General features: G+C 40.2%; 1 protein-coding gene across 7 annotated transcripts in view; it reads right to left on the reverse strand.

Moving 5' to 3' along the window:
- The window catches only part of CHD7 (chromodomain helicase DNA binding protein 7), a 135,601-nt gene that overhangs the window by 93,684 nt on the left and 21,433 nt on the right, over window positions 1-20,484 (reverse strand). For 3 of the 7 annotated variants that reach the window (XM_054190699.1, XM_054190701.1, XM_054190700.1), the window contains exon 1: window positions 4,280-5,099. The exons of 2 other annotated variants lie outside the window; for them this stretch is intronic. The gene's annotated coding sequence lies outside the window, so the exon portion shown is untranslated. Of the gene's footprint in view, window positions 1-4,279; window positions 5,100-20,484 lie in introns of those variants that run through there. 2 more of the 7 variants (XM_054190696.1, XM_054190695.1) reach the window with 2 other exon arrangements.

Consider the following 20,484-nt stretch of genomic DNA (forward strand, 5'->3'; position numbering starts at 1 on the left):
AGATTTTGATTGGATCTCCTAATTATGAACAAAACTAGCCTAATGCTATCTTTCTTTCTTAAGATCAGAATTTTAAATGCTATGTCTTGTATGTCAAAATAAACTTTAAGACAATAGTCAAGGACGCCCACCCACATAGCAAATAAAAACAACTATTTTTGCATCTTCGCCATAATTTAGTATCAACTGTACTTGCAGATACCAACTTGTCCTTAATCAGTGATCAAAGAAAAGAAGATTTACAAGTTTGTATTTTCACATCTTGCATTTTGTTGCAGAGGAGGGATGCCTCCAGTCACTTTGGATGCAAAATGCCAGGCCAGACTATTTTAACTGAAGGCAATTTGTCCCAGACAAGTTTTAGGGAGAAAGTATCAGCACATTTATTACACTTCTTGTACCCATTGTCAAGAGGACCTTCTACGGCATAAAGCAGAGGGCAAGAGGAAAAGCACAAGCATTTATCACTCCTCTTAAAATAGCATTTGAATGTCACCTTTAAAACCACACTCTTAAATCTCTTTAGTGCTCAGCTGGGATATTAACACTTATATGTCTAAATCACTTGGGGGAAAATTCCTATGAGCCATCTTCATATCTCTACTATCTATTTCTTCTGATTTTATTTTCTTTATTAAGCAGAAACCATCTGTAATATTTATGACCTCAACCAGTTTATTAAAGCACAACATAAGGAAGTTCCAAAACCAAGGTGAGAATGAGCCTCCTTCACCAAAACAAGCTTTTGGTATTAAGACTGCTCTGTCATGGTGTCATAGTTTCATCTGGGATAGAGTTCGCTTTCTTACTAGCAGCTGGTATAGTGCTATGTTTTGGATTTGGGATGAGAATGGTGTTGACAGCATACTGGTGGTTTTGGTTGTTGCTAAGCAGTCAAGGCCTTTTCTGCTCCTTCCACCACCCCACCAGCAAGTAGGCTGGGAGTGCACAAAAAATCGGGAGGAGACATGGCTGGGACAGCTGACCCCAACTGACTAAAGGGATGTTCCATACCATGTGACATTGTGCTCAGTATATAAAGCTGGGGGAAGAAGGAGGAAGGGGGGGGACATTCGGAGTGATGGTGTTTGTCTTCCTAAGTAACCGTTATGTGTGATGGAGCCCTGCTTTCCTGGAGATGGCTGAACACCTGCCTGCCAATGGAAAGCAGTGAATGAAGTTCTTGTTTTGCTTTGCTTGCGTTACCTTACTTATTAAATTGTCTTTACCTCAACCCACGAGTTTTCTCACTTTTACTCTTCTGATTCTCTCCCCCATCCCACAGTGAGGGGAGTGAGCGAGCAGCTGCATGGTACTAAGTTGCCAACTGGGGTTCAACCACAACACGGGATAAAGAACCCTCCAGTGATTTAAAATTGCTCGAGGAGTTCTGACACTGCTACCTCTGCTGATGCTCATGGCCATCAGGAGCTGGCAAAGCTGGATATCAGTGTGTACTGAGAGTCTCCATCTAACGGAACAGTCTCTTTGCTTGGAAATGCTAAAAAGCATGGAGCACAGATACTGTTACCTCCCAGTCACGGATGTAACTGCGCAATATCAAACTTGAACTAAGTAGAGTGTCTCACCATCAGCTAACCCATTCAAAACCACAGAACTACGAACAGGTAAGAATTTTCACTCCTTCTGTCATGCCTACTGAAAGAACAATTTTTGAAGATAAGCATGTTCTACTCTCCTGAAGCACTAATGAAACTTTGCAATAAAAATAACTGAAATCTACATAGAAGAACTCTCTTTGCTATCAGTTATAGACAAGCTAACAGAGCACTTCCAGAAACAAGGTTACAAGCAGCAAGCGTGCATTTGAATCGTACCGCTTTGTTTACTGCTTTTCAACTGATAGGCTTCTATTAAAATTCAGGCCAGAATCAGCCACTGATAATAGTCAATGTCAGCTAACAGTAGTTATGACCTGCTACTATACCCTATTTTAACTTGGTTTTCTGGGTAAGGGTTTTGTTTAATTAAACACACCTTATTTCTGGCCAGATGACTACATCCCAATTTGCAGGTTCGGGCTAAGGATTGTACTTTACAATGAAGGAGACATGCTATGGAACCTAGCACTCACCCGGCTTCCTGAGCACATGGTCTTTCAAAAGAAAAGTGCCCACTAAGTTTATGATGCAGTTTGTATGCAAACAAATCCATCACCTAAATTAAGAGCAATACCACTGTGTGCCACTATTTGTTATTTTAGTTCTGCATTTTTATCTGAAGTATGAATTGATTTAATGTTTGAGCTGTTGATGCTAAAGCTATTAGTTTGAAACACAGCATAAGAATGTGTTTAAGAAGATGTCTCAAAATTGTAGCAATATTTCTTCAGATTTAAGTTTGGCCTTAAATTTAACGACCACGGCCCTTTACAGTCAGTTGTGCTCTTGCCAAACCTTCTTCTACTTCCCCAAATAAAAGTCACACCTCTGATGTGATACCTGGCTAACAGCACATGTTGAAGAATGAAAGACAGCAGCAGCTACAGCCTGATCAAAATAAATTAACCAACGTTTTGATAAGAAAACAGTCAATACTGGAATTACCTCATAAGCTTTCAACCTTCTACACTAACAGGATAGGTGTCTTCTAGACAGTTAAGCAATTCATGAGAGTCACAGCTTTATTTTAAGTTGCAATCATTTCTTTGTTTCTTTCACTACAAGCAATGCATTTTTTCCTCTGCTTAAATCCTCAAGGCTGGTCCAAAAAAAGTAAAAACAAAAAAAAGTCCACACACAAAGGTAGGACCTGCATCAAGCAACAATTCTAGCTAAAATATTCACTAAGTGCCACTGTTCACTTCCCCATGAAAGAAGACACACTAACAGCAAGACTGACCATGATAAACTGTGGTTACAGTCTTTTTTTGGACTAAATCGTTTAAAAACATTGTACATCATCTTCTCTACCATCCCCTAAGTCAAAACTAACAGACATTCATGAAGCAGTGACTATTTTCCGGGCACAAAGGACAGAGTACCTGAACCCTTAGAAAGGTGGATTGCTGAATAAGTGTGAACGTATGAAGAGACAGTGAACTTTAAAAAAAAAAAACTTAAACAAACTATACAGATTCTACTATAAAATTCTATAGCTTTTGTGTTCCTGAACATGAAAGACTGCACCAAGACTGAACTAAAGAATCAATGAATATATTTCCTTAAGACTGCCTAGACAACCTATCTCTGTTCAAAGCAATGGTACGATCCCAACTACCAGGACACAGTCAATTGCTTAACAACCCTGTTGTCTCAACAGACAAAGCTTATATTTACTCCAGTCTGCCACATTCCAATCCTGAACAGCTAGATCTCAAATTTAAGCAGTAGTTAACCATTGCTCAACTTAATATTTCAGAGCCACATGGACTCAGTAGCCTGCTCAGAAGCCTTGGGCAGCTTCCCACTTTTATGAGTGCAACAAAACTGGCTGCTGCATACGCATAACCCAATCTAGGTCTGCAAACGCTAAAACCTGAACTTCATTAGTCTTGGTCCCAGAGCAGCAGATCCAGGCAGTCAAGACCACGAAGCAGCAAGGTCAGCACACAGATGCACATGCCCTTCGCAAAGCCATCCTCACATTCTGCCATTCAGAAGAACTTTTTGTAAATAAACAGGTTCCTCAATTCAGCTATCAAACCCTCTATACAAGAAATTTAGCAGCATTTCTTGAACCTGAGAAGGCAGCTAATACTGACTGCTTCAAGCTTTGAAGTGAGATGTGTCATGCAGAGTTGATATTTTTACAGCTATCAGTTGATATATCAGACAAAACTCTTCAGTATTTGACAGACAAAACAGTTATTCATATAATGGAACTATGCACCTACAACACAAAACAATAAACACTGCAAATACCATGCTATTTTGAAGAACTAGGCTAAAAAGACCTCTCATGATAAAAACCAAAGCCATGCCAAAGGTCATTTTGAGACTGGAGCCTCAAAATGTAGGATTAAACATTAGGCTACTAAATCTGTATTTAAACATTGCATATTTAAACTGCTTTTCAAAACTGCTAAGCTCCTGCTGGCTGTTAGGGGTAGTAATTTAAGCGTTTGCTGTATGGAAGTAGATGACACAAATGACAGCAATTAAAGTCACATTCTTATTTTATGAACAAAGTTGGGGGAAAACATTCACCAAAAACTTCATAAACACATGTAACACCCTGACAACATAGCAAAAGCCATGCCAAGACATTCAAACTGGGGAAAACGGCTAATGAGACTTCCACCTTTCAGCTCATTTACCTACTGAGCTAATAGCGCTGCTGATGCCAGGACAGTTATGCAAGTGCCTGACCGTGTCCGTGGGAAGCACGCCTGGACTCCTGCGTGTTTAACACTTAGTTCTCATGGCTGTCACAGACAACTCTTCATGCCTGGTACATTCCTCCTGCATACAGATTAGTCAAAACAGAAGAGCAGATCTGTAAAGCGATTGCAACATGATTCCTGACTGTAACTTCCAAAAGAAACTTGGTTATCTGAATGCCTAAAGACATATTTTCCCCCCCCTTCATACAGAATGGTTTCCTAGTATGCACTTCACACAGTACAGACAGCTGTGTTAAAAATTAAGTCCGTATAGTTTGTATCAGATCAAAGGATGGCAGGAATCTCGTTCCCCCCCGCCCCAGGAAAGGGAGATGGGACGTGCAAGGATGAAAAGAATGACCTCATGTATTTCTGCCTTCAGTAGGAAGAGTCAGCAAATATGGTACAAGCATTTCTGAAAAGTTTAATTTCACATCTATCATAGTAAAATTCAGTTAGTTCTTTAGAGAAACACTTTCTCTAAAGTCAGTTTTTGCTTGTGTGCAGTCAGCTAAACACCATGAATGCTAGTCAGTAACAACTTTGGGGCAAGAATTTAATGAAATTGTGAGTTTCCCATACAATACTTAAGTAGAAACCAGATTGCATTTGATTTCCTTAATGCATCGTATACTTTGGCAAAGAACAGGCATTTACAGAGGCAGCTGAGGGCACAAGAGCCTTCGAATATTTGGCAGCTTGCTGCTGTCAAGCAGCTGATGCAGGAATGACCAGCTAGAGTTCAGCCTGTGCCACACATTTGGAAACAATATCCTACGTCACTCAAGTTCACAGGAGCTCCAACAGGAGACCACAACAGCACCACGTAGGAGTACTCTGATGCAAACCCACCCAGACTCATTGTTACATCATACAGTCCTCGTTGCAAATGACTCCAGCATTTGCAGCACCACCTGGGCTGCAAACTCTTCTCCTAACGTGGGGCACTGCTAATTTTAAGTCAGCACCTACAACACTAAGTAAGAAGCTGCAGTATGTCTTTCCTTTCCAGTCCAGAAGGAAAAGAGGAAAGTTTATAGCCGTTCATTAGGAGTACATACTCAGAGGTTTTTAATGAGGTAACCAGAGGAATAAAGAAATGTTTTTTACATTTAAGTACATTACAAACATGAGGTGGGAGGAGAGGGGACAAGCCTAAGCCAGAAACACTTCAGTTTTAGTGTTACATAGCCTGGAATTTTAAGAGGCCTTTTTTGGTCATACGACCACCCTCCTCTCCCAACATCAGTTCAAAATACAGATGTGAGGAGAAGGCAGTTTATCTAAAAATAGCCCTAGATAAGCAAGAGAAACAACTGCAGCCACAAAAATATTTCAGGAATACCTTTTTAAAATATTTGATAGTGGTGTTATCTTGCAAACGGCTCTAGAAAGGGTAACACATTCAACATAAGCCTAAACGAGGTTTGAAGGTGACAAGCGCAGCCCATGTCGCCGGTCCCACTGCTGGCCCGGCGAACAAAACGCCCCCGGGTAGGGCCAAGGGGAGAGGGGAATGCGGTGGCAGGGAGAAGACTTATATTGTTGCCATCAGTCCCGAAGAAATCTCGCAGCAATTACATTCTCTTATAAAGCTGACACTAAACCGGCCTGGGGATTCAAGAGGTGGGGCCAGCGGCGACCTGCTGAGGCACTGAAAAAACACCCCGCGCAAGTGATTACTCTTGTTAAGGGCCGTGCTTTTTGTGCACCTACTGCAGTTGTCACTGATTAACCAACTGATCTGGCAATTTCCTACATTCTTTTGCATTTAAAAAGGTTCTGAGAGGCCGAGAGTCATCCCCTTTTCATATTCCGGGGTGGGGGGGGGGGGGGAGGCTGCGCCCCGTCCGGAGGGGCCCCCCGCTCCCGCTGCCCTCCTCCCCCAGCCCTGGGCCTGCCAGGCCTGCAGCTGAAAATAATTTATCTCTTCACTCTGCCGGGCTCCCGGCACATGCGATTGGGAGGGAAACGTATCCATCATGAATAAACTTGAGCACAAAGACAGGCCGAGTGTCACAGGATACAGAAGGGCAGAGGTCGCCACGGCGAGCGGGAGGGTCGGGCCTGGCCGGGCCCGCATGGCCGCCTCAGGCCGCAGCCCTTCCAGTTTGTCACATCCCCCGGAGTAAACAAAGCCCTCGCCCTGGCCCAACTCTGAAAAAAAAAAAAAAAAAAAACCCACAAAAAAAACCCACCGCAAACCACCAACCAAAAACCAATAAAACCGTTGTAAACAACAAAATAATCGGAGAGGTGAAGAAGCTCGAAGTGAAACGCGGCCTTTTCTCTTCCTTTCGCTGGAAGTAGCTCGCAGTGTTTACACCCAGAAAGCTGGGAACTGTAAAAATTCATGAGGTGGATACTCAAATGGTTCCCAGGGTTTCCGAACATGTGATTTTTCACTGAAATGTATTTTTTTAATCACGGGCAGGTTTTAAGACTTAATCGTATCCCAAAAGGCTATTTCCAGCTCTAGAATTATGAGCGCTTTAAAGTAGCCAGACCCTATATTTTACTTTACCTGCTATAAGGCCAATACAATCATGTTTCATTCATAGTTTATGAAGTCTGAAAAACCACTTGATGAAATTACAGTCTACCGATACCACACATGGTATATTTGTCCACGTATATTCTATAATCATTTCAATTTATGACTTGTACTTAAGAGTCATTTTCCTGTACATGTGTTCTTCATAAATACTGGTAGATCACAGTCTGCGCTTGTACAGGAACCACATATCCACACTCATTTCTGTGAAGATAAATACACCTTATACATCCAAAGTGAAAAGCCAGAGTTTTCACAGAACTAAAGAGAACATATTTCAGGATTGGGGAACAAAATGGTAGTTCTCCCTTACGCTCTTTACATGTGGCAAGATGAATCATCCTACATCTGAGCTTAAGCCCTCACTCAACTTCCAGTATTGATAATTTTTGCCCAGTACACTTAAGCATACTTTCAGCAATGAAAAAAAATATTACATATTACATTGGAAAAGGATTACAAATTATCTTTTTTAGAAAAAAAATAAAAATCAATGTTTTATAAAGTATTTTAAATGAAATCACACATGATCCCACTGGATTTTACAAATGTTAACTTTCTGTAAGAAAAAAAAGACGTGTAATACCAGGCTGATGATGTGTTTTATCATATGCAATAGATTATTTAAAAAAAAAAATGTTAAATTGTTTCGCTAACAAAGTCCACTGTAAAAAAAAAAAAAAAAAAAAAGGGTTGGGGAGGGATGGGTGTGGAGAAAGACAGCACACTGCAGGACACAATGCAGCAAATGGAGTGAATAGATCTCAGGAACCTTCATTTACTGCCTGGACCATTAAGTAGCTCAAATAATGTCCCACAGAATATGAGGGAGAGCGGAGATGCAGGGCCAAAAAGACCTTCCACAACTATTGTTTGTTGGACTACTTATTTGAGTTTTTTGTTTGTTTGTTTTAACAAAATTAAGATACACATCTTGAACATCCTTTTTTTTTTTTTTTGAAGAAGAAGGATATGCCATAAAAGGTGGTTTATTCTTGGCCTGTGGAATGGAAGCAGGCTCTTGCATGTACAACTGAAGTTTGAGTGTTTTTGTTTGTTGGTTTTTTTTAACATGATGCCTGTCTCACAGCGATCATGAGTTCTTATTCAGACCACAACATAAATGACTATACAAAGCTGTTCTATGCAATGGAGAATGCCAAAGGAAGGAGAGTTTGGAGCTCTCAACAGCTCCTAGTGTATAAGACTAAGACATTTAAGAGTAAACAAACTGCTGTGTTCAAGTTCACTTAGATGTGGAAAAAGGGGGCCTATACAATTAAGCAGCAGTGCCAGAAATTATAAGTCACAATGGGGACTGTCAGATGAGTGCCACCCTCATCAGGCATCGTGTGCAGTGTGCCTTTTCTTTCCAGGCAGGATTGAGCTAGAACGCTTTTCCTCTGTAAACACAGGGAAGATTCAAAAGGAAGAGAACCAAATTTTCTCGTGGAAAACTTTAATGGGTCCCCAGTTTCTTCTTCACAAAGAAGAAAACTAACTAGGGTATTTTTAAGCGTGTTGCTTAATTGATACACACTTCTAAAATGACTCCAATGTAGTTATGTTCAAACAAACAAACAAAAAAAAGCCTTCCAGGGAAAAGTTTGTCATCTAAAGTTTTAGAACTATGCAGTCTCACTCCCCTCTTCATCAAGATTGTGAAGAACTTGGAAGCAGTTTGCAAGTCAAAGATAATCACTGACCCAGTGCCCAGAGCCATAGTCATTCAAGCTATTGCAAGTAGTAGAAGCAGCTGACATTCACCCACCACAAAATCTTCTACGCCCAACGGGAAAGTTCTTGAGCTACCTTCAATTCTCCACAAACTTTACAGAGATTGATGATGAACATACAAGAACACTGCTGCATTCATGGATAAGATGTGAAAGGAAGTTTTTACTCATCTGAAAACAAACTTGGAAACTGGTTCCATTTCACAGTAGGTAGCTCCACTTTCTCTCAAAAAGCAGAGAGAATTAATTAAAGCAGAATCTCTTGATTTTTGTAACAGAAAGCACTATGTTCCTAATGATTCACATTCCATTTAAATTTACCTTTCAAGCTTATCAATCTTGCTTCACCATCTACAGTGGACTAGAAGTTTCCAAGTCCTTTTAAACAAACAAACAAACAAACAAAACCAAAACCAACCAAAAAATACATTCTCATATTGCCCTCCCCTCAAAAAGACTAAAAATGTATTTCTACTCACTAGAAGACTTCTGTGAGGTTAAAATTTAGTGTAGAGGTTTTTGATACTTTGGGGTTTTTTGTTTGGTTGTTTTTTTAAGTATGAAAAACAAGCAAATTAAAGGAGGGGGACAGACGGACTAAAAGATTAGAATACTATTTTACAAGTGTGAGAAATAGGAAGATTTATTTTAATAACTCTTCCAGAGTTTAGATTGCAGACTTTGCTGGACTAGCAATTTCTTTGTGTTTGTAAATACCTGGAAAAGTAGAAGTCTGACCAGTAAAATGGCTCGGCCAACAACACAAACAAAAAACAAATAAGCAAAAACACTTAAGCAGCAAAGACCCCAGAACAAAAGACTTCAGGTCTCTTCGTCAAGTACTGTATGAAGACTACTACCATACAGATTTGTGTAACCAGCCAAGTTTAGAGCTATTTTATTTCCTATTCATGGTCTGATTGTCAGAACAAGACCTACAACAGCTAGTGTACTAGCTATGCTAAAGGACATTGCAGAAACGCTACTAGGAAAATCTTCACTCTATCAAGGGTCAAAAACCTGCTACTCAAAAGGTGAAAAAACTCAAACAGCTAAAATCGTATTCTTTTGCTTATGATCTATGTAGAGAAAGAAATCAGAATAGGTACAAAGAGCTTTGAAGTTCCAGTGCTAAACATTTCTAAATTTATTTTATCTCTACAAAAAACTTCATTCAGAATACAATAGCCAACAAAAGACTAAAAGCATGAACGCCTACACCGTGTTTTACTTAAGCAAACAGTAAACGGCATTATTACAGCATCCTTAGTACATCAAGAACTGTCCTGACGGCCTGTCTTTCTAAGTTAGTTCACCTGAACCAGATAATACAGTGCACAGCTGAGGAAAAAGCACAGATGAGGTTCTGCTACAGATCAATTGATTTAGGAGTCACAGAAATTAGTGGCAGATGAAATGCTTATGCTCTATAATAAAATATTATTTGGACCTACAGCTGAGACTAGGGTAACTGTTTCATTAGTGATGCTTGAAAAGCAATAAAATGTAGCTCCTTGTGTCCCCCCCACTTAGAAGTATTTGAAAGTGATGAGGAACTGCCTGCTGCCACTAATGAAACCTCCACAATGAGCTTTCCTGAACAACTTTTTACAGCACCTTTTAAATTACTATATCCAATCACAAAGCATCATCCAGAAATATGAAACAGGTAAGATTGTGATTCTTCCTTTCCTACCCTGCTCAGCACCTGAAATCCACTTACCCCTGTGTTTTCAGACAATGGTGACCTCTGAACCTAGTTTTGAAATAAAAGCAAGAGAGATCACCTCAAGAAAGTATATGTTATGTCTTCAACAGAGACTCCAGCTTCAAAGCAAAGCATGTAGTGGAACTTCTCATGTCAGTAACAGCCAGTCATCAGAATCAGATCCCCTCGGACACTGTGTATCAGTGTGCCAAGCTTGGACAAAAACAAGTTGTTGAGGGAAAAAATTCTATTTGAGAAACTTCAGTGTCTTACCACTCTAAAACACACAAAGACTTGACTTGATAGACTGATCTTCTACCACCTGGTCTTTATAAAAAACCGTTAAGGAGGCTCTTTTGTTCAGATTTTCCTCAAACCCAGGTCTCACTTCTCAGTGTAAATGGATGCTTAAAAGAAGGACCTAACACCAACTGCACCTATCGTATCTCCATAGCACCCAACACATTCTGTACAGCTCTGCAAATTAGAAGGAGACGAATTAAGCAAGAGATACTGGAACCAACTTAATCAAGAGATGTCTGCAACGCAGTAGCAATAGCAACAGCTGTCAACCGGATTTGTTCACTGGGATTGTCAGGAGTCCCAGCCTGCTTCTGAGCATCCAGGTAAGCCAGCTGCCACCTTCCCTTTCAAAGGCACTCCTCACTAGTCAGCCATGCCTCTCGCAGCAAGCTTGAGTTACAGCACAGGCTGCATTCTCAACATATTCAAAAGCCAAAAACTAGAAGTATTTATCTAAAATTAAGACCTTTTTGTGTGTGTCTTTTTTCCTCTGGGGAAGATTGCATTCATGTTTGATTTGTGACTACTTATAAAGAAGCTTTCTAGGGGCAGGCTAAGTAAAGGTTTCATTGAACAAATTCTAAGCCTCAGACTTGACAATACCGACAGTCTCTTATCAAAAAAGAGAATATCTATACTTATCCAAAACCATAAGTGACAGACTTATTTTTCTGATTATTCAATACCTTCGGTTTTAAGTACCTGCATTTACAGAAGCAGTGGTTAGGTGCTACTAATGCTAAATGCTAAGTGGTGTATGTACTTTAGTAACTCTTCCTGACACCTCCATATAAAATGGATTTTCTTTAGAAAGGATGGAAGATGCTACGAAACAATTTCTATGTATCTATATTTTTTTTTAGTAAACAGTAATTGAAGCATTAGGTAAAAAAAACCCAAAAAAAACAACAAACCAAAATGAAAGCACCAAGAAACCCCCCCAAAAAGCACTACATCATTTGTCTGCTTAAAAGGAAAAATTCCCCTATTCTTTAGGGATCTCAGGATCCCTAGCAGCATCACATACAAGAGGGATTATTACATTTTTCCACAACATCAAGATGCTCTACTACGAAACAGGCTAAATCACTTTTTCTGTCTACAATAAACATGCAATTCAATTCAGTTCATTTAAACCAGGAGAGTCAGCTCCAATGCTATCAGCCTGGACCGCAAATAGCCTTTGTTGATAATCTGAGAATTTGAGATTATTGATATGGCCATGACAGATTACTTTACCTGAGGATGAACAGTTAATTTTTCATGTCTCACACCCATTCCGTATGGCTTCTTCACAGCAAGGACGAAACTGAGCTTCCTCTCACACCTTCTAACACACTGAATGAAGTAACAGCATTAAAGCTGGGGTGAATTTACAGGTAAGGTCCAGAGCAGTACCATAAAAGCCTTTCTTTCCAGAGCTGAAGCCAACTAAAACAAGTTTAAAGACAAGAGTTTCATTTGAGAAGCAGGGAGGAAGTATACATCAAAGCAGTGATGCAAGGAACATCTACAAGATAGAAATCTGTGTAGCGCCTCTATTTCAAGCCTATGACGGCAATATAGTCCAATCATTTATACTTTGTTAGAAAAGCAGCGTCCATCTGTTATTTCACAAAAGACATACCACCTTTTATGTAACTGATACAAATGAAACAAGGCTACAGAACACACTCTGAAATCTTCTTACAGTTTTGAGAACTAGACAAGATTTCAGTGTTTACCACAAACTTCACTGGAGCCAGGAGACTGTCCAGACAGTTTCCCCTACTACTTTTTGACCTAGGCATCTGCAACTTTGGCTGAATTCAAACCCAGATAACCACTAATTTGGTCAATTTAAATTGTTTTCCTATTTCTGCTGCACCATACAGTAGCTACTTAACCTGAGAGTCTTGTAGCTAGACAGACTACCGTACCAAATAACTGCTTAAACCATCAGTAGACACTCACTCCACTGTTGTTTATCCCTGAACTTCAGAAATCACCGAGTTGGCTTCCCCCCTTGATCCTGATTTTGTATCTTCCCTAGTAATTTTCCAAGTGCAGAGGACGGGGTGGGGAAGCTTCTTTCTAAAACCTTGCAGACCCCCTTACCTGACATCTCCGTACCCATTCTCATTGCTCAGTTAAACTGCTAAACTATTTACCACACGGTAGTTGCTCACAACTGAGCACACAATTGAGATGCTGCGTCACACAAGTGTTATCCATCAATACAAACATTCCTGTTTCACAGAGTCCTCTCCTTCTCAGTCAGTTTCATTCACTGTTTATTTTTCAAGAAGGCAACACATCTCACAGGCATAGAGCTTCTCTTCTTTGCACAGAACATATGGCAGCTGCACTGACAGTCGTGCATTTGCATAGAAAACCATCCAGAAGTATATTACACCTCTGATAATGCAATACATCTATCCTCCCAAAAGGCAAACAATTCCTCTTAGCAGCAACTCCATAATGTTTTATTTCTCCATTATCAATTTCTGCCAACATCAAGCTACTAAATGCATGATCCCCAGTTAGAAATCAGTGGTTAAGTTACATATACCATATTAGGTGGTATCTGGGGGCAGAGGAGGGCTAATTTGAGAAATACATAGAAACCTTGCTTTCAGGAGAATGAGCATTAGCACTTTTAATGTGCTGTGGGATTTCAAGTTGAACGTATGAACCACTTAAAAAAAAAAATCACTTTACAGTAATTTTCAACTGGTTGCCTAACACCCATCTCCTAAGTGACTATCATCAAAACACAACCATAACACTAGTGATGAATTAATATTAAAACCCTTCAGTGAGATCACAGAAGTCCTCAAAAAACAGCCCAAGCTGTCAGAGCACGCTTCTCCCACACGCTGAGTAGCAGTCAGGTTCTGGAAATAAAAGCTTTGTTCAATTACAAAAGTGGGTGCTAGGTACATTTCTCATTTACACATATAATTTTGAAATCCAAACCAATTTGACAGTGTCTAAACAGATTTTAAAAGCCAAGAACAACTACTTCCAAAAGGAAGAACACGCAATAGTCAGAAAAAGGGAAGCTACTCACTTACTAGGACAACTTGACTAGCAAGGGACTGCGCTCTCACAATTTTATATATGTTGTCAGGGATAATTAACAAAGTTTTGCAGGGCTTCTGCATACCAGCAAGTCAGAAGCGGTTACAATTCTCCACATATAGAAATAGGCGTGTTATTGTTCACCTATTTTGCTTTACAGGAGTATTCCTCGGTTGCACGCCTGCATTGCCACCATCTCTGCTGCTGTGGGTAACTGACCAGTGTCACTCAAGGGAGAGCAACAGCCCAGTGTCTGTGAAAGGGATAATCTAAGCAACTGCAGGATGGAAGAAGTGCTAAAGACAAGAGCAGCCTAAAATAGCAGTCTGAAGATGGGCAGCAGGCGTCTGCCTGCCAAAAGAGAAGACACCTCACGGGCTACAGTTCTCCAGCTCCATGGGCCAAGAGAGTAACGGCCGCTCCAGGGTTTCCTAACGCCTCCCTGAGCTCTTTGCTACTTCTCACCAGTTGCATATTTTTATTTTCACAAATAAGACTTCAGCTGTTTCTCTGACTGTCTGCTGCAAATTAACGTTTAGCATCACCATACATTTCTGCGCCCATCACAGACTGAAGCACAGTGCTCCTCCCAGGGAGGGGGGCAGCTGCCATGTAGAATAGGCCTACACCATCGCATACACAACTGAGTTAACATGTTTGCTACAAAGAAGTGAAAGCACACCTAACGAAGTTTCTCAAGATATTAGATGTGCATGTGTTGCATGCCAAGTCTCCAAGAGGAAAGGAAAATAATCACGCAAGCCGTTTTCTCCAAAACCACAACCCCCTAATTCCAGGGTCAGCGCAGTGTCTGGTCCTTCAACATTTTCCTCGGCTCAGCAGATGAGGAAACAGTCGCACCAGAAGGCCCTGTAACAGATGGAAACCAGAGCAGCTGGAGAGCAGGGAAATGTCTGTGCGGGCGTGGGGCGAGGGGGTGGGGTGGGGGCAGAAAGCAAAGCCCATCCCCGCTCCCGAGCTTTAAAGCTGCACGCAGTCATCACGCCAAACTGCACACTCAGCCCACGGGTCTGCTGGGGAAAAAGTTGAAGGAAGTGGTACGTGGCCAGATGATTTAGTGCTTCCCAGACTTCCCATCAGGAGAGCAACACTGAGCCACACAGCATGGACCTGCAAGCACTGGGTGCGAGCTCCTCAGGGTAGCAGGAGGCAGCGGAAAAGAGCAAGCTGGGCATTTGCCTTCTTCATGAAAAGCACGGCAAGATGAAGAACTGCTGGCTCGAGAAAGCCTAGAACTGGAAGGGTGAGGAAGGAGACAAAAACTACACATGCATACTGGAGAAATGAGTGAGGAAACAGTGGATGAATCAGGATCAAAACCAATACAGGTTTGAGGGATGCCTTCCCCCCCTCCCCTTCTTTTTTTAAATAAAAGGTACTACAGAACCAAAGCAGCACAGAAATATATTTTAAAGAGGGAAAAAACCAAACATGGTAAATGAGGAAGAACAAAAATTGAAGGAAAAAATGGCATATGGTACAATTATTCCACTACAGTTTAGACTCACAGCTTTACAACACCTGCGCTGTTAATATGTATTAAGTCATACATGATGTCACCAGTATTTCCTTTCTCAACTTAGTTAACTATTCGGGAAATACATCTAACAGGGGTTTCCACACTTCTGGAAAGACAAGTGACTCTCCCTGATTAAGATGCCCACCCCTGGCACAGTTTGGATGGCAGCCTACCCCCAGTCCCCAGATGAGGGAAATGGAGCAATTAAGCAGAGATAGTTTTATAAACAAGAAGAGGCAGGTAGGGGTTTTTTTCTTGTTTGTTTCTTTTAATCCTGGTTGTAACTACCTTCTGCAATCCTTTTGGCTCCTCAGTCAGGAGGACAAGAAACTAAACTGATCAATGTGTAAGACGGAAGTCCTGATATGAGAGCAGCAGATTACAGTGTTAACCCAGATAATGCAAACAAGGTCATTCAATGCTTGAAAAAGGCACACAGAAATACTCCATTATATATAACTGTTCTTTACCTGGCCTGCCATGTAGAATTAGACTTTGAACATTGATTTTCAGCAGCTGTGAGCAAGCGCAAAATTTGACAGGGCAGCAGAAAGTTTTCATGACAATTTTTCCTTCTAAGTTATTCCTGTTCCTAACCACAAACAAGATGCTTTCGTTCTAGTGCTTACCCCAAACATCTCAAGAAAATGTTCGGGTGCAGTCTGACACTAGAGATAAGCTGATCTAACCATTAGTTGCCATCAGAAGATCGTCACCACAGGGGCAGCTGAACAGCAGTGACAGCACAAGGGAAGAAGCAAGAGTGGTACGGCTGATTTCCAGCAGCACAACCCATTGGATCGGCTTATTACTGTACCACTCATTCAAATTGCCTTCAGGCCACGGCCAGGTGGTTCAACAACTTAACCTGAAAAGCACAGCATTAAAACAAGCCAGGCCTTTGCCGTATAGAAAGAACATAAGAAACCAGTATCTGCTGGTATCACTTCCAGAGAGGAAAAAAAAAAAGGAATTTGATCAAATACGTGAAAAAAGTATTTTGCATCAAACTGATCAAACACGCAATCAAATCAACACCAAAGACTACACAAAGCACGGCAAATCTTGCCATTACCATCAGCTATTCCTGCTGGCTGGAAGGGAAGATTGCTGACTTGGACTTACTCCATACCAGTGCACAACTTGAGTGAAGGATGTGCAAATATCTGGCATTAGAATTTGTATTAGACAAGATATGCTATATCTCAGTGTGATTTAGGAAAATAAAGGCCATTTGTGAATACTAAGGATATTTGTCAAGAGAGTCAAAGAACAGGTTTTAGTTAAGACATTCCAAAAGCAATCAATCCATGGTGCTCAGAGGACTGCCTTCAGCAGTTCAAGCCAAGCAGGCACACAGTCCCTCAATGAAGGGCTGTGACAGACAAACACGCTACTTAAAGGGAGAATATTTCACCTACGTCTGTTCAATACCTAGGAAGCCTTCTGGACACAGAGAGGTAAAACTTTCTTAGATTTCTCGTAACACTTCCCCTGCTCACATTGTAGTTGTCGGCAGTCTTCCCTAAATCCCCATCCTAAAAGTCTATTAGCATAAGATTGGGTTTTACATATTCTTTTTTTAAAAAAACATATTCACCACAAGAATTTTTAAATATATCCCGCTATTTGAAACACTTTTGTTCCAAGAGCTGACCATTACAGACTATTTTCTAGATATGGCAGGACAAATTCCTTCCTGTCTGAGAGTTTCCATGGTAATAAAAGTCCCCTTTAAACACATTCACGGTGGTTTGGGCAGGCCAAACAGGCAGCCTTTGTACTGAAAAGCTCCCTCTTTGTACTCCTCTGTGCTGATCCTGCACAAACTACCGTAAAAGTGTATTTTAGTGGAGGCAGAGTAAAACTAAGGCTCACATCAGTTTCACACGACAACTGTTTATTCCGCAGCACAGATACAACCCTCTGGAAGATTCCCTTCCCAAAGAATTTCAAGTGGTTGGAGAAAGGAAGCTACGGGACAGTCTACGACACATTTCAAGCAGCCCTAACCTGAGCAACTTTGCCCCTTATACTGTTAAAAAAGATGAACTGAAATGACCATCCTCCCTTCCCCTTTCCCCCTCCCCACCACGCAGTCTCATTGCTATTTGGAGATGGCGTATTTACACCAGTGCATGCGTCTCTAGTTAAACAGAAGTAGTCCTAGCTCATACCTTTGTATCAATATGCAGACCAGTAACAAAAAGAGAGAGAACTGTGGGAGAACTATGGGTCAATTTGCCATTTGGAGGAATAAATGGAAATAAAAAATGGTTTTAGGATGTTCAACAAGGCACCTCCCTTTAAATTTATATCTGGTCACATTTGTACTGTGACACCTTTGAGTACTAGCACAAGTTTTGGCACATTTAGGTCTTGCTACAACTGGAGCATTTTTGTATTAGGATTGTACGTTTTAGTAAATCTCACCATTTCAGATTGAGAAAGATTTATTTTTTTTTTTTACCAACTACCACTACAGCAGACCTACTACAGAAGCTGGATCAACTCTACAGGCAATGGATTCTCTTAAAGAACTAAATTATTAGGAATAAACATGCAACCTTAAGTCACTAAGAAAAAAATATTTCAGCCGTCCTTTACATTTTTCTTTTGTTAGCTTTTCAAAATTTGTATGCAGATTTAATTTTAGATAAAAAGTCTCTACTTCCTGATCAGGCTTCTTCACTAGGCTTTTGAAACCCCGCAGCTTCAGACATCTCTGTAAGACTAAGTGCAGCTGAGTTCCCAAGCCGGTATTTCTTTGCTTACAATAAAATAAGGGAGAGAAAATTTAAGCATCTAATTTGCACAGTGAGCTTCTTCCCAGTGCTACCATTAAAATTTGTGCTTTTTTTTTTTTTTTCCATCTCACCTAGTGGAAATTTCAGCATAGCACAGACTCTCTCATCCAGGCTATTGAAAAAATGTATGAAGAACGAAGCAAGAACAGCAGAAATAGCTCTGAGAAATCAACATAACGCTTCATCTCTCTCATCTCAACAGTTTTAAAACACCCCTCAAACAGACACAGCCCCATTCTCAGCTTGCTCCCATGTAACTCATGTCCCATTACGTGCTCTGACCCCCGAGAGGTCTGATCTCAGCTGCAGACTCTCTTTGCTTCCCAAGAATTGAAGCACTTTGCATGGAAAGCATTATCCAGATCGGGGTGGGGGGGGGCGGCGAGGAGGGGCGGAATCAGTCCTGTGATCACTTTCACAAGCATAAGAATGAAAATACCTGATCTTTGTCAGATCTAATTTAGAGGCACTGAAGTTTCCTTTTTGTCAATAGAGGAAATGGCCTTAAAATTACAGCAACTTCAAAATTGTGGGAGGCAGTCCACTAACATTTAAGACAAGCAAATTGAATAGAAAGGAGAGGTTTGAGAAAGGCATGTTATGCAAACTATTTGGACCCACAAAACCAAGCTATAGCTATAACTTTCTGGAGAAGCTTTTCAGTAGGCTGATTTTAAGAACACAATCAGAGCAGACCCAGAAAAACCAGAAGACAGCAAAGCATTCATGAAAAGCCTCTCGAAAGAACAGGTCTAACAGCTCACTGACTACTTGCAACTGAAAAATTACGGTTTTAGCTTAAGCAAAAGCTAACAGCATTTATTTTTTTTCCAATAGAAAATTTCAACTCGGGAAAAGAAACTGAACAGAATTTGTTTTGGTTGCCAGCAAAACCTGGTCTATCGCTTTCGTTGAAACTAGTCCAATTTAAACAAACATCAATGTAACATCCCACATTTCTCATGCTAGCAAATCTTATTAAGAATACTTTCCACAAACACATGGTATTGCTCAGTTATTAACAACCAAAAAAAAAATTCTTACGCAGTCCTTAAGGATCATTTGTAGTAAATCCATCTACTTCAGCAATTTAGCCATGAATATGTCTTCTTAAACAGACGCAACATGTTAGATATTTTCACTGTAGGTTGTAATATTTCTGAGTATGTTTAAATTGCCCTCAAATTATGCTTTATCAAGCTATCATGCTGATTGTAAGATAACTGAATATAATCAGAAAAGGTAAACTGTAGCCTCTATTTCTTATGCACCCACTTCTTAAAAATCAGAGTCATCGTACGACAAAGATTTCATTACCACCCTGTTCTGACAGAAACCGATATTAATTATTATTTGAATTAACCTTTGAGCCATAGTTTTCATCAGTACTCAGTAAAGACATGGACAATTTCTAATTACATTCTACTCTCATTATAAGTCACTAGGCTGTAAAGCTGTATCTGACAAGACTGCTATACTTGGCCTTGAAATGCTTTGGATTTCACTATAAATCTTTCAGGAACATCTAAGAACTCATTGAATACAAGACCTATCACACAGGATGCTTCTCCAACAATTTAGAAGTGTTTTTAAAGGCATAGCAACTGTAATCTCACAGAATTGCAATACTATTGCTGAAAGAAACTAAGTTATTAGTGGCTTCATCATTCGGCATCATTATATAGATGATCTTTTACCTAAAGTTACATACAGTGGATCCACTCAGTCTATCAAGTGCAACCATGCAGTGACCAGCAACTGCATCATAATTATATTCAACAAATAGTATAAGAAGAAAATGAAAATCTGCACACTGACAAAGATCTGAACCTAAAACTTACAGCAAATACCTGCATCATAGGCTATATTTATTACAGACCAGAGAGAAATTTTATCTGCTAGAGTTATTAGTTCTGTAGCAGAAAACATGGATTTTCAGGGTCATAAATGAAGAATAACATGTGATTAATATACAAAAATCAGTGCAAGAGGACAATTTTTCTTTTGTAATTTTTCTGCTGTCTCTCACATAATCACTTCGCTGCGGTCAGTTAGCTAGCCAACAAAAAAATGAAATATATACATGGATATAGGGAAAGCAAATGCCATTCTGGAGAACAGGTTTCTACCCTTCACTATGCCAAATCTCTTGAATGAACAAATTAAACTTCTAAAAGAGTGATTTCTGGCTCTATAACCTGAGCCTCATTTTCGCAACTTCACAAAGCTCACATCTATGACTAACTCCAAATGTTCCATCTCCGAGCAAAAGACAGTTTTATTTGAAGGAATACCAGAGGCTGGAATCTATCAAGTTTCAAAACCAGAACTTGACTTAGCTGCTGACTCAAGACATATTTCAAGATAACAGGAACATATTTCATGATACCATTTTTAACCTTCCACTGTTGAAAATACCTGTATCTTA

This window comes from Rissa tridactyla, chromosome 2 (assembly GCF_028500815.1).
Source record: "Rissa tridactyla isolate bRisTri1 chromosome 2, bRisTri1.patW.cur.20221130, whole genome shotgun sequence".
NCBI lineage: Eukaryota > Metazoa > Chordata > Aves > Charadriiformes > Laridae > Rissa > Rissa tridactyla.